This window comes from Passer domesticus, chromosome 1 (genome assembly GCF_036417665.1).
Source record: "Passer domesticus isolate bPasDom1 chromosome 1, bPasDom1.hap1, whole genome shotgun sequence".
NCBI lineage: Eukaryota > Metazoa > Chordata > Aves > Passeriformes > Passeridae > Passer > Passer domesticus.
This window is the reverse complement of record NC_087474.1, coordinates 37,926,731-37,942,453: the sequence shown is the minus strand read 5'-3', so window position 1 is coordinate 37,942,453 and position 15,723 is coordinate 37,926,731. Positions and strand designations below refer to the sequence as shown.

The 15,723-nt window shown below is 42.3% G+C and overlaps 1 protein-coding gene across 5 annotated transcripts in view; it reads right to left on the bottom strand.

Annotated features, from left to right (window-relative positions):
• Positions 1 to 12,825, bottom strand: part of RARB (retinoic acid receptor beta) — a 320,192-nt gene extending 307,367 nt beyond the window's left edge. For 2 of the 5 annotated variants that reach the window (XM_064414722.1, XM_064414759.1), the window contains exons 1-2: positions 12,756 to 12,825; positions 4,106 to 4,201 (exon numbers count right to left, since the gene is read on the bottom strand). The gene's annotated coding sequence lies outside the window, so the exon portion shown is untranslated. Of the gene's footprint in view, positions 1 to 4,105; positions 4,202 to 12,755 lie in introns of those variants that run through there. The other 3 variants (XM_064414765.1, XM_064414775.1, XM_064414738.1) reach the window with 2 other exon arrangements.
• Between the last annotated feature and the right edge of the window lie 2,898 nt (positions 12,826 to 15,723).

The following is a 15,723-nucleotide window of genomic DNA, read 5'->3' as shown; positions in this document are numbered from 1 at the left end:
AGCACAGAGCTGTGCTAGGCAATACAATATCTTTCAGCCACTGACAGCAGAACTACAGCTGCCTGGTGACACAGCCAGAGCAACTGCTCAGCTGTCAAAACCAGTGAACATTTCAGGTCTTAGTAGAATTCTGGTTAATTTGTACTACCTGGCTGAATATGCCTTCAAAATGCTACAATGGCAACGGCTTTCTCCTCTAACATTCATCATACTTGCAGAGGTCAGCTTGATTGTACTTATCTCCGCAACTGCTCTGAAGACTTCAGCACAAGAGCAAGTTTAGACTCCAGATGCAACACATTTGGGAAGTCTTCTGGATTAATAACACAATTTTTTGCTTCCTTTTCATTCCATAGAATGGTGACATAACAGACCTGTTTATCCCTTTCACACAAGCTGAAAGTCAACTACTGTCCAAAATCACTAGAGCCTCTTCTCAAACCTCTCAACGGATTTGAGTGCTTTCACACTGCTAGAGGCAAAACACCTGGGCCTTTTTTACCAGGGTTAGTATGTGAGGAAGATAGTCCTGGAGCAAACCAATCATTTTTTGAATACTGTATTTCCCTTTCCCAACCCCCATTTTAACCCCTATCTCACTGAAACTAACCTTAAAATTCTGCTTCGGACAAACACTTTAAAAATTAAGAAAAATGGGAAACAAAGAAGCTTGACAGAGTCTCCAAGATCAGAGGAGATCATTTCCTACATTAGGAAAACAGGCCAAAATCATGAAATTATTATTATTATTTTTAAAATATTTAGGTACTGAAAATTTTCAATCTGCCTCTTCTCTCCAGAATAACACTTTTGAAATGGAGAGTGGCTGGCCATAACTGAAACTTGCTTAAATTTGATATCTGCATAGAACATATCTCAGCAAGTAGGTTGTAACAACTTTTTTAAAAAAGACATGGACCTTGGCAGATTTCCTGCTTTTCTTACACTCATTTCTTCCAATACTTCCCACATTGTGAAATAACTCTTAATGCTATAAAGACAGTGCAGACTGCAAAAATTGGTCCTAGTGGTTCCAATGGGAGTGACGCGGTCAGAATTTGGCATTCAACAAAGTTTCCATTTCTACATAGGTTTCATTTATTTTTCAGTTTAAAAATAACACCATATTTTGGCATGTAACTAGAGCTGCTCCTGCAACTCAGAAGAAATAACACTGCTGGCAAGCCTCAAATCTGTTCCAAGACAAAAAAACTGTGTTGGCAGAACTTTTTCTAAAAGTTCTTTTTGACTAGAGGCAGAATTCAACACCAGCATAAATGGAGAAACTTCAGTGAAAACAGTTATGTTACACATTAAGTTTATATAATGCAAATATATTTAGCTGACATGGAATTTAAATTCTTTTGAACCAATTCTGTTTATCTTTTACACGTACATAATAACTTAGCACCAAATTCTATAATCATTCTTCTGTGAATACTCTTTTCCCTCCTACATAAATGGTACTGTGCTATTTACAAAGTACCACAACCATGCCACACATTTTTTTAACGTAAGAGTTATCCAATTAGGATGTGGTGAAATTAAAGCTGCAAGATCTATATTCCTGCATCAATTACAGGCACAGAAGAAAATAACATAAATCTGACATTTCACAACTTCTGAGGGTTTGATTTTGCAACCTACTTTCTAAAATACCTTTTTTGCACGTCATACCCAAGGATTTTTTTAGAGCATGAATACAGTTAACCAACGTGCAGTGGTGCTTCATCAACACAGATCACAGCAAGATTTGACTCCCAACTCCACTATAGCACAGACAACAATGAAAGCATTCAAGTACCTAGAAAAAGATGCCCATGTCCCTTGGATATTCAGGATATAGCTGGTTGATGGATGGGACAAAGTACCTACAAGGAACCTGTACTATTTTAGATTAGTTGTTGAAAAAAACTGAATTGAGTTCTTCTTGTCAGAGAGAGGGAGAAAGTTACATGACAGTGGTATCAGGCTGCTTCAATCCTCTTGAAGAAAAAGCAGTACAAAGCTTAAATATGTAGATATTTCTAAAGCCAAGTTCTAAGCACAGCTTGTTTACTCTACCCTAAATACAGTTGACTTAACTCTAAATAGTTGTGTGAGTATTGCATTGAACATCTTTGGTATTTTGCCTTTTTGTCAAGCTGTGCTTTTTTTACATTTTGTTATACTGTCACTGAAGAAAAAAATTGATAAAGAAACATAGACTGAACTTATTTACCTTCAGATTCTTAAGAATTTGTATCCAATGCACCACAATTCATGAACTGCTTCACATAATTCAACTAAGCACATGGAGTAGAGGACCTTTAAAGGTCCCTTCCAACCCAATCTATCCTATTATTTACAACACTTGATTGTACATGTCAGCCTGCCTACACAGAAGGTGTCTTTTCAATAAAATATTATTTTAAAATATACCACTTTAGATGCCCACTGACTTAAAACAATTCAACAAATAAAAAGAAAGGTAAGATGTCATTCCTATGTTCAGACCACAAAATGCAGTTAATTTCACCACCAATATAAGTAATACAATGAGCAGATAAATACAGTTAGAACTCCAAATAAACTTAATATGCTTTATATATAAATAAAAACTAATTAGAATATGAACTAAACTTGAGGTCCAGAATTCCAGCCAGCTGTCTCATTGAGAATAAATTACACATAATTTTCAGAGTAGTGTGCCTAAAAATGGTTGTCACAAAAATCATCAGACCTTCAGAAATTTAAGGCAAATTTGCCACCAAGTATAGGAAAACACATTAATAATTTTTTTATTTCCACTGTAGAAATGTACTACAGGTGTTTCAGAAAGACTTTGATTTTCAAAAATCAAAGTGGTCTCTTTCTTACCATACATTAACAATGTTAGACCAATGTGTGAGGCACATTTTTATTTAGGCTAAATCATGCCTTATGGGATACACTTAAGAGGAGGAAAGGAGGACATGCAACTGGCATTTGAGACATATTGCCAGTGCAAAGCTGCCAAAAGCACACAGCAGGGAGCATGTTTTGGCTATCCACGAGCAGAATAAGCATGCACTCTTTAACCACTGCCAGCTGGCATTTGTTTCCAAATACAGAATGCTCACTAGGCAGTTTGGAGACTGGACATACTCCTAACCTTAACTGTGCTCCCATAAAAACGTGATGCTGAGATATCTCATTAACCATGCCTCTCTCTTAGTTGACTGCCAAATGAGAAAGACTGAATGACAAACAAAAAGGATATATTTCTCCCTATGCACAAAAAAGCACTTAAAGTATATCCTAACATACTCAAGTGTTTACAGGAGAAGAAAGATTTTAAGTGTTGGAGAAAATTCTGCCAGAATCTCAAAAAGCAGAAACACTGCCACTCTCTATTGCACATAGATAGAAAAAGTGAAATCCAGAGACACAGAGTACCAAGAAAACATAGCAATGTATAGAAAGAGTGGCTGGCACTGTGATTATAAACTGCACTATCATGTTTAATACAACCTCTAGCACTCCACACAACAGACGCTCCCTGCTTTATGTGCTGGGGCAGATTTGTGGGTAGAAGATTAATGTCCCCCTCCATCTGTTAATGACTATATAGGTCCCCTGGGCTTTGCACCAAGGGTACTTTGCCCTTAGGATGGAACAAGAAATGGGAATCTGTGTTTGTTACAACATGCACTTACTATTTCCATTTACAGCAACACTAGCAATTGCTAGATGTGTATATTATTTCAACTTTATCTACCAAAAACATATTTTATCATGGTAGCTCAACTGTGATTCCAAGTAGATTTTCAAAGAGATCAGTTAAAAGGAGAACAAACCAATGGGGGGGGAGGGGGGGAGCACTTTTCACTTTCAAAGTGTTTTCCTGACACACAAAGCCTGCATCAGTATTTGCCCTGTAAGTGCTCTATTCATTTAACTTTGAACTAGAATTTCAAAGTGATTCCACTTTTTGGATTTCCCTTTCTCTGTCACTGATAGCCTGCTATCATGGACCAAGGAACTTGGAAGGAAGAAACGTACCAGAGACTGCCATGCAAAGGAGACGGCACTAATTAAAGTCTTAATTTCCTTCAGGGTGCTCTGTCAGTGGATTTTAACTTACCCCTGTTAACTGTACCTTTCCTCCTGAGACCTGGAGGCAAGTCAGAAGGAGCTCGACACCAGCACAGTCTTCATGGACCTAAGCCAGTTTGATATCCTGCAAGAATATAGGGAAAAACAGTTACAAAATTAAGTTCTAAAGGAATGAGGCAAAGATAGTCACCACCAGAACCATGATACTCAGAGCAAAATCAGAGAAGATCTTAACAGTATCTCCAATATCCACAAATGAGAAATTAAAACCAGAGTGTTGCTTCACTGAAGTCTCCAAATGTGGTGTCTCAGGTTTGTTTCATGCTTCCTTTCTTCCTTTTCCCACCCCTATCTCTTGCAACACTGACCTCAATTCCATCTCAAGGAAGAAATAGCTATCCCTGCCAAAATTCCCTGTGAGCACCAAAGAGAATTCCAGGGGCAGTCAACCATGTTTACATTAACACCAAGCATATTTAATTAACTTCTCCCAGTTTACCTAGCTTAACTTTGGAAAAAGCTGGAACACCTTTGCAGCTGAACCATCAACACAAGAATGTTCTATCCTCTTTTTAAAAAACGGAAATGCAATTTCAGCACATGACTTCTACCAATCCTTTTGATCCAACTGGGCATTGTTTCTCTCAAACCATTCCTGCCCAACAAGAAAAGAAGGACAAGACCATAGTCAAAAGGGGAAAAGAAAGAAAAATGGAAAAGGAATTGCTCTGTACTGTCCTTCATCTTCAACAGGGAATTTCCTGGTCTCAAATGCTACCACAGTGAAGAAACTGCAGCCACTAAAGACAATTTCTTCCCTCTATATCAGCAGCAGTACAAAGCAATGAGTGTTGAACTAACAAAGTGCTCTGCCTGTCTAGGCCTTGGTTCTCATACTATTACTCCGAAAACATTTCTCTACTGGCTTCCCAAATAAAGAAATACTCCAAATCAAAGATACACACTTCATGTTGTTAATATTAATTGTAAAACACAACCAAAAAATCCAGCCTGATTTGTATTTATTTTGTTTCTGTAACACAATATTGTTAGAATCAACAAAGCTGCTCCCAGATTTCTCAGCTGAATCTAGTGACATTTAGCATTTTTCTTATGCTTCGTCAACAAGGCATGCATTCCACCTTTCATCTGAAAATTAAAGGAATCATATTTTCCTTTAATCTGTGTACAATACAGAAAAACACATTCTGAGTATGATTTAAATACATAAAGCAGGTAAAAGGGATTCAGTGATAACATTTCTTAATAAAGTCCTTCTCAGGTCCTTTTGGAAGTCTGGCTTAGAGAGGAAAAGTTTGCAACTCAATGCAAAAAAAAAACAACAAACCAGATATACATTCAAGAATACTAAAGGCAAAAGCACAAGGAAGGTAAAGGACAGCAAAGAGCTGAAGTTTCCCTTTCCTGTAGGAAGTACAAGATAGCACAAGACAGTGCATCTCCTGACTGATACTCCTTTGAGCAACAGTTGGCTTTCCTCAATATTCTTCCTCAATTTCCATCCCATGGCCTGCACAGGTAGGCAGGCCCTGGAGAGAAAAGCCACTGAAGTCTGCGCATCCTACGGAGCACTGACAGCAATCATTCAAGCTTTTATACAAGCCCCTGTACCTCTGCAGAAAGGCTGCTCTCAATCTGGCCTCCAGAGAAAACACAGCAGCCTAGATTGATAACATCTACTCACACTGCTGCTGATTAGACATGGACTGTCTCTGACAGCCTTTCCAAAAAGCTGAACAGGAGTCTGAGCCACAGCTAACAGATCTAACTCAGCTACTGGTAAAACACATTTAATGTCAATTGAAAAAAAACCCCAAACATATCTGTCTGGGGGAAGAGCAGGGGAGTTACTGGTGCTTATTTGTGGAGAAGAGGGGAGCAATGTATCATGTCTGCACACATACATAGACAGCCTTATGTCTCACACATAGGTACAGGATAACAAATACAGCTTGTTCTCCACTACAGAATTTTCCACTTTGAACATATAGACATCAATATATAAAGTTCATGTTATTTCAGTGAGATACCTTTTGAATGAATAACACTGGCAGGATTACGATTCATGTTACACAGATTCTTTGGTCATCACTAACTCAAGGATAAATTGAAGTCTGAAGGCCAAATCTATGGAGATTTCTGGTGACATCACTAAGACCTCACACAGATGCGTGAGACAAGTAGTGCTGGTATTTTGCCCACCTTTGCACCAAGTTAGCTCTGAGAAATGACTCAAAAAAAAAAACAGTCAAACATGATACTACAACTAACAAGAGTGAGCAACTCCATCAACAGAGAGTACTCTCATCACATCAGGAACAAAGGACATGTGAACAATCAATCTTAGAGAGTTTCAGTAGCCATTCTGTCAGAAAAAAAAAAAAAAACAAAAAAAACCATTTTTTATCAAAGTATAAGAGTCATCCAATTTAGTATGTTATATACCTTCCCAGACTTGTGAAGAGTTCATCAACAGTACCCACAGCCAAGTCCAGCAAAGTCTACCACTTGACCTGTGTCACATTTATTTGTCAGAGCTATTCTCAACACACAGCAGCAAGACTGTGACTAGTCAAGGCAGCAGCAGCACTTTGCCCATGTTTAAACTTGCTCATTTGCACATGCTCTTTATCCATTTTTATTCGAAATTATCTTGGCCATGAGTACTATACAAAGGGCTCCTCTGATCCCAGAAACAGCTCTTTTGTCCCAATAATAAAATTTAAAAGACTATTTTGAATAACTTTTACAATACTTATTTTCTCTGCAGGAAATCCTCTTACAGAATCAGAATAATTTAGGCTGAAAAGGACCTCTAGAGGCCACGTCCTCCAACTCCCAGTCAAAGCAGTGCTGATCTCAAAGTTAGAACAAGTTGTTCAGAGTCTTGTCCAGTCATGTTTCTAAATCTCCAAGGTCAAATCTTGCAAACTCCACAGACCTCAGGTCAGAGTTTAACCCTTCTGATTGTTAATTCTTTTTCCTTATGCCCAGTCAGAATTGATCCATTTCTATATGTGACAACTGCACCTCATCCTTGCTCTGTATACCTCAGAGAAGAGCACTGTTCTCTGCTCCAAAACAGCTTTATAGGAAATGGAAGGCAAAAATTCACCTTCATCTTCTAATCTCCAGGCTGGGCAAATCCAGATCCCTCAGCATCTCCCTGTATGCTGTGCTCCAGACACCAACTGAAACAAGGCAGCTGCTCCAGATTAAAACTCTTTAAATGATTTATGAAAATGTAACAAAGCCTTTCACATCCCTCACCTGGATCATATAACATTAATTTTCAGGTCCCTTGACACAGACAGGACCATTGGTACCTTACTTTCCAATCCCAAAGAAAGTTCTGAGGACAACCTCAGAGGAGCAGCAAGCATAAAGGATTTGAGAAGATGATGCACTGAGTGGCATCACTTCACCTAAACACTCTGGAACAGCACTTTTTTAAGGGTACAAAGAAAAAAAATCAACATTTAAAAGAAGTTTAATGTGGTTTAGAATGTAGCTATACAGCTTCCTGCAGTTGACCCCAGAAAAATAAAAGACATGTGATGTGTAACTTCCTTTGACTTTTCTTTGAACTCTTGATAGAAGTTCCTGCTTTAAAGAGCAGGATTTTTTTATTAGTTACTTTTACCATTTTTGTTAATATTTCCAAGAGTACCTAATGCTAAAATATCTGCATGCACCAATTTCATGGGTTAGAACACCTTTCAAAGAAAAGCAGTTTCTAATCTTTATTTCTATATAGGGTGCACTGCATTACTTTGATGAAATGCGCAGTACCCACCCCTCACTTGACTGTGTTAATTCCAAAGCATTTGCAGAGAATCTAGACATAGGCCAAAATAGATACAAGAAAAAGAACATCTGTTACCCTGAACTACTGTGAGCACATTTCCATGCATGGCAGCACAAAACCTGCCCTCACAGGGCATGAATCAGGTTTCATTCAGAGACCCAAGGAAGTCAGCTTTCTGTACAACTTCATAGGATGTTCCCCATATGCAAGAATGGGTTTAATAAAGATTTTATTTATTATTTATTTAGAGCTTGTCATCTATTACTTGGCTACATATTGCTGCCATAGGGAGAAGCTGCCCAGATAAGACCTAAAACCTCTGAAACCATGACTGCCAAATACTCCAGCAATCAGCAGCCCCAGATCTTAAGATTAAGCTGTGCAAGTTCAAAACCTGTCCCCTTAGCAGGCGCAGCAGTTCCACCCAAGAACACAATATGTATTAACACTGAAAAATAGTTGTAGAACCATTTATACAGACAAACACACCTGCATATTCATTTGTGCATCCTGTTGGTAGAATTGTGCATATTACACACATGCCCTACTGCACACGTGACCTTCAGCAATTTAAGAACAGCAGCACACAGCAGTGTCTGCAATATTCTGCTTTCATGAGGGAAAAGCCATGGCAAACACTCCAGAGCTGTCACATGGTAATGCCACCTCTCTAGTGAGCCTGCTGCAACTCTGGAACAGCATGAGCACCCAGCCCCAGGTGCTCCCCTCCATCTAGACACAGGGGACAAGTTGTAGCCCTGCATGAGAAGTGAAAGAGAAACTGGTGTCCCTCTGGAGAGAGGCACGAACACACACATTGGCACAGGACTCAACTCGGCTCTGAAGTTTTACACATGACCTGGAAAGGTTTTGCCATCGCTTGTCTAACAAGAGGAACAAAACCCACTCTATGTGCAAAGCTTTTTAATGCCTCCACAACTGGAGCTTTTACATCTCCAGGTTGGGGTTTTTCCCCCTCCTTCATCCTCTCCTCTCCATTTAGCTTATACAGAGACCACCTCCAGAGTGCCATGCTAATTAGCAACAGCTTGCACTCTGTATTAAAACTAAAAATAACCCCAAAAACCTAGTGAAAAGAAAAACTGAATGAGCACATATGCATTTCATCATTTCAGTAATATTGGTGTATTTTAATTATACTTAAATAATTTTAATTGTGATCTGAGCAGCAGACTAACTATAATTGCTGAAAAATAAAGTTATAAATTAAACGGAGATATGGTAGAGTCTATTGCCTTATAGACTTGTTATAAAGTGCTACAAAAATATATATGTCTGTAACCAAAACTAACAATAATAAGCTCACTGTGTAAGGATAAAAGAAAGAGGTAAACAGTAGAGGAATACTCAGCTGGTGTAGCAAATAAATACAAAACCTACCAAGTATAACTTCAACAAAGTAAACAACTATTTAATAAAATTATGTTATTTTTACTAACATGAGTAGGTCCTAAAAAGAAGAAAAACCACATTCTTTATAGGTAAATGTCGATTCTACAAATTTTCTATATTTCCAGAACTTCATTTGGCTTTTTCATGATGGGCCTTATTCTGTTCCCTTATGTCCTTATACTTCCTATATGTTCAGCATTCACTGATCTATCTACCTTGAATACAAGCTAAACTATAGATTACAGAAAATGAGAATTCAATGACTCTTCCAGTCTTAAAGATTTCCCAGTACTGTAGCAAACAGAACACTGCACATTGTTTTGTGGGAGGGGAAATATGATTTAACTGACATTTCATCAGTGTCTTGGGAGTCAACCATCTCCTATAATATTGAATATTTAATTAGAACACAACCTACAAATAAGAAAATATTGGCCATAATTTTCCCCAGTAACTTTCCTAAGCTGTAACAATAGTTTGCACTTGCAGTATTCACCACAGTAGACTCCATTATTATAATTAAGATCAGCTAAGCTGTTTTAGGGAATTTCAATAGCTACTGTCTTCTCCTAACAGATGAACAAGAGAGAGTCAATGATATTGAAAGACAACAGATTTAATGCAGATAACTTACAGAGTTCAATACCACAAAATATTACTGAAACAACAGGTTATTAAACCAGGCAAGATATTAAAGCCTCATGCATAAAACAACTGCTAGCTGAGAAGAGTTAGAAGAACTTCCACCACAACAAAAAGCAGTCTGTAACTGCTCATAACAGCTGGATGACAATGGCTGGACTTTGTATCCCACTGAGGAGTGGCAGCTTTTTAAATCATTGTTTGTATCACCTACTAGGAGAATCCCACGGTGGGGTGAAAGTAATGGAAAACTAATCTTTGTCTTGAAAATACCTGTACTTATTGTTTAAAAACACCAGTACTAGCACAGGTCTGGGTGAACCTGCTTGCAGCTCTGATTTTACACGTGTAAACACACAGAAGTCAACAGGAGCTCCGTTTATGGTACCTACCCACCATATCCATATCAACAGAAGTGTGAAAATGGATGATCCCTTTCAGGCACACCTGGCTCAAACTCCTACTGTACACACCTACAGACACTCCTAGTTAGGAATTTGCTGCAATAATTAACTTCTTTCTACAGAAATGGGGATGAGCTCTCAGTGTGAGAACACTGAGCCTTCTACACCTCGCCCACACTAGAGACCCACTACCCCCAAAACAAACTCTATCAATAAATCCCTTTTACTACTGACATAGACAAAATTACCTCAGAAAATGAAAAAGCAATCCTTGGTAGTGCCACTCTTTCTACGTAGAGAGAACCCAATTTTCTTGTGTAACAGAGATGCTTTACCATAATGCTATTAGGGTGAATTAGCCTGAAAATGCAAGAGGACCGAGACCTCTGCAAGAAGGTGCAAAAGAGATACAAAGTACCCCAAAGTGCAGCCATCTGCGGTGGAGCCACTTTGGACTCTTCACAAGCACACTTAGTCACAACATAATGACAACCCAGGTTGAGGCACTTTAATTTACTAATACCTAACACTACTATAAGAGGACAAATCCTGCAACCCTTCATCTTGCAAAATATATTTTGCTGGAAGCTGACCCACATAAAAAGCTGAGGATCAACCTTCTCTGATCATTAAACAGACACAGACAGATGCTGACACAACAAGCTCTTACCCAGAGCTGGATTTATAAAGGAATGATTTAATTAATATTTCAAATCAAAACCAACCTTCTTGTTTAAAAAAACAAAGCACACGCTAACTCCTGATGCTCTTAAGAGCAATGGTTTTTTATTCAGTTTTGCTTCCAACTCTTCCCAAATGACATAACCAGAACTACAAACAAGTGATGTCCACATAGCAACTTCTACCACAATGACACAACTGATCTAAATTTACACTGACACCACTTTACCTTAAATCAGCTTCTTCCACATGCACAGGCTTTTGCACTAGGTATCCAATTCCTTCGGTCAGCCTTAGCATCATATATAATGAACCTAGGCTTGCTGAACCTCCTCATGAGAACTCTTCCAAGAGAAGAGTTCTCATGAAGAACAGGCTCAGTGAATTTCCTTTCCTTGGACTCTTGCTTTACTGTCCTGGTGGGCATCTTTCGGATCTAGCACAGTCCTTGGACAATAATATTTTGTGCTGCTCCATTAACTACTTTCTTTTCAGAATCCGTGCTATTGTTCCCCTCTCTCTTCAAAGCATAAAGTTAGACGCATTTATTGCCAGTAATTTATCCCTTCATATTTTTTTACACGCAGCTTGCTTAAATGCTATTAAAAGCACGTCTCAGCCAAAGGCAAAATATCAACACTATCCAAACCAGCAAAATTCTGACACAGATTCAAACGACCAAATTGTCACCCTACATACAAACAACAGTGTGCCACTAGAAAACACCAGAAATGCATGAAGAGCATCCCTGTTACCTCCTTGCATCAACGCCTGTGACACGCACACACGCTGCCGAGTCTTCTGCTCTTGCTAACCATGGATCACCCCCTGGCAGGCAGCAGAAGGGACCCAGCAGAGCCCCACACCGCCAGCCTTACTCACCCAGAAGTAATCCCTGCTCCAGCCGCGCAGCCACCGCGTCCCAACAATATCCTCCGGCGAGGAGAGGAGCAGCAAAACCGAACTTTCGCTGCCCAAAGGCGCAGGAGAGCCGCCCCGCACGCCTGCCCGGCCGCTGCCCGAGTGACCGGGCACAGAAGTAGCGGGAGGCGAAGCGCGCAGCCGGCTGGAGGACGGGCACCGCGGCTCTCCCTGCGCAGGAATCCCACTCACACGGCGCGCATCGCTGCGCTCTGCTCTCGCACACCGAGCCACTGCACAGCCAGCGCTGCCCAGACCCATTGCCTTGCTTTAACCACATCTGTAAACATCAAGTTTTTTGGGCTTTGGGTTGGTTTGGGTATTTTTTTTTAATATTCCGCCAAAAGAGCCGTTCATTCAGGCCAACGCCGCCCAGCAGGAGAGCAGCCGCAGCGGCGGAGAAGGTGCCGGGCTGACAGGGTCCCGAGCACAGCTCGGCGCTCCACGTTTCCGAACCAGCCCCCGACGCGCCCCGGGCGGGCTTTTGTCTGCGGAGGAGAGGGCACGGAGCGCCCGGGCGCTGCCGCCACACCACCGCGCTCGCGGGCTGCTGCCCAAAATAGCGCCCGCGCCGCCGCGCGCCCCGCCGGGCAGCGGGAGGACGCGCCCGGCGCCCCGCGCTGACCCGCTCCGAGTTGGTGCGGGGGCAGCGCCAGCCGGGACCGCCAGGGCGCAGCCGGCAGCGCGCCCCGCTCCCCTCCCCGGCTCGCTCCCCGCGCCGGACGCGGAGCGACAGAGCAAGGAACCGACTACCGACCCCCCGCCAGCCGCCGGCGGCCCCGCTTTACCTCGGCAGGCTCCCGCTCCCGCCGCCGCCCCGCCAGTGCCGCCGACAGCGGCGGCGGCAGCCCCGGACCCCCCGCCCCGCCCCGCCCCGCCCCCTGGCGGGGCCGCGGGGGCTCGCGCGCCCCCTTGCCGCGCGCGGGGCCCGGGGGGCGCGGGGCGCTTCCCGCCCGCGCGGGCCGGGAGGCGGGAGCGGCGGGAGCGGGGATCCCCCGGCGCGCTTCCCGCCCCGGAGCTCCGCGGCGGGGGGCAGGTGAGGGGCGGGACAGGGCACCCCAGGGCTCCCCCCTGCGCTCCGGACGCTGACAGGCGCTTCCCAGATCGAGCGCGGTCGGAGCAGCCGTGTGCCCGTTCCTCTTTCCGCCCAGCGCAAGGGACCGGGGCACGGGATGGGCTCACCCCTTCCCGCCGACCTCTCACCTCACGAGTGCTCTGCGTTTCGACTGCTCTGCCCGCAGCCTCTGGATATAGTTTTTCTTCCATCAGACTCTCAGCGCGGCCCCCGTTCGTAACACCTTCACTGCCGATGTGCCTCCTCTTGCCTTGACGGCTGCAGTGACCCTCCGTGCCTTCTGCTGGTGTGTGGGTCCGACGGGGAGCAGAGCATGCAGTGAGAAATGCTAAGAATTCCTTCTAGGGAAGAAATCCCGGAAGAAGGAGAAAAGGTGTGATGATGCTCAGGTGAGCAGCGGGCTCCAAGCCTTCCATCCCAGCAGTACAGGAACTGACTGGGCCTTCAGCATCCTCTCAGCTGCTGATCATCTCAGCTTAGAGACTGCAAAGTCTTCAAGAGGTAAAACAGACAAAAACACGCTCTATTCAGATTTTTGACAGCTGTAATGAGCGCAAGGAAGAATTATGTAAACATTATTAAGTGTTAATAAACACATGTCAGCGTTAGGCACTCTTGTGTAGAAATGTTGGTAAAAGCCACGGTGAAAGCTTTAGTCATAATGTCTTTTTAACTTTATGTAGCTGGTGTAATAGGCCCTGTGCTTTGCTGTTGCCTCGACGGAAAATCATTACCCAGTAATGGATGAGCCAGTTCGGAAGGAGTGCCACTGGGATACTGCACACTTTCATTCAAAGATGCTATGTATTAGAGGAAGTAGCAGGAGACCTGCCAACTTTCCCAATTTAATTATTAAACTGTCAGTTCCTGACTCCTTGTTTCGACTTCCTGAGGCAACATCTGGCTGTAATAACAAAAATAAATAAATAAAATAAAATTTGATCATTCACTCAGCAGCATTCTCTTTGCAATGTCCTTTTTACAGCAACTTTTATGAAAAGCTCAATATGGGGGATCCAGACCCGGCATCTCTCTGAAGTACCCAAAAGCAAAGACAAGAACAGTTTCAGCTGTGATCCTCAAGGCAAAGACGTGCAGAAGGCTATATCATATACTTGAGCCTTTTTTCAACGAGTCTGGTGGTGTGCATTTTAATCTTCCTAATCCTTCTTTTATTCATAAGAACATCAGCGGGTTTTTTTCACTGCATGAATCTGCATGATATGACTCTGGGAGATTAAAAAAAAATCTTTTGCGAGCCAAGAATTTTTGCATTTTCATCAAACATTGCTTCAAAAGGGTAAAGTTGGTTTCAGGAAGAAAAAAAAAACATAAAGGATATCAGATTTAAATGCTACCAAATGTGAGCAAAACACTGAAGAGAAGTTTTAAAATATCTGAGACTGTGTCTTCACGTGTTCCCTGGATCTGTTTCATATGATGTGACAGCTTCAGCTCGCGATTCGTTATTGCAGTGGCTTTTGGAACTGAATGCCTCTTTTTTTCATATCCTCACTCAAACACACGCGCACGCTTACGAAAATATGAAAATATGTATCTATATATGTACACATGCACACGGAGAGACAAATACAGAGTGACTCAGCTCTGCATTCTACTTGCTTAATCAGTTTCAAAGCTTCAGTACTGTTCCCCTGGCTTATTTAAAATGCCTAAGGCCACCTTTCCCACATTGCTTATTTCAGTGCAGGGGTACAGAGCCTTTGACAAAGCTGGGCCATCTATGCTGCCTTCTGCGGGTCACCCTCTCCTAAAAGCCTTTCTGCAGGTCAGGAGGTCAGCCCTTCCATTAATCACACGGCAGCTTGGGATTCAGTATTCACCCTGCACACTAGTCCTAGGGCATCCTCAGAGACCTTTTTGCCTGGTGGTCACTTGGGGCTAAGGAAGGAGATGAAGATCTGGAGGCAGAGGTCATGCAAGCCCAAACCACAGAGAGATGGTATCAGGTATGCCGTGGGGTGACCACTATGGCCCACACACTGCACAGTCTGCCCCATGCCGCGGACAGATAGGAGTTGTAGCAACTCTGCTGTAAGTACTGCTCAGGCAAGTATGGCAGCAGTGCCTAATTCAGTACCTCCACGTACAACTCTTTCCCTAGTGCTCCCAGAGAAAGCACTCCTGATTTTCTCCCTTCCATCCAGAAGTCAGGTAGACAGATCAGGAGAGTCTGAAGTCAATGTTGCTGTCGTTTGTGCTTCTGTCAGATTTTTAACATTAGGTCCTTGGTCGTCTTCCTCAAAAGTTTCCTTCTTTTCATAGCTTGGAGGAACTTCTGGAACATTTTATTGATTTCTTAGCTGCTCTCCACTGGAACTCCTCATAATTCCTTGCTTCCTAAGGCCTCCTTGGGTAGTTTTCCTTTTGTATCCCCCAGTTCAAGCAGCAGAAAAGCTAACTATCCTGTTAAGTAGGGCAGCCTTTCTTAAATCTTCGAAAGAACTCTGGATAATCCTTTCATACCTGTCTCCCATCTTCAAGTGAAATGACTATGCCTCTTAAGTTGTCATAGGATGGAATTGAATACTTTATATAAATTCTATTCAAGATTCTCCTGTTTTCCCTACAGTTCATGACAAATCAGTCAGACTCTTCCTTTAGACTGTAAAGAAGAAAGAAAATAGAGAGAGGGAAGAGTGTTCAAAGTGGATTTTCTG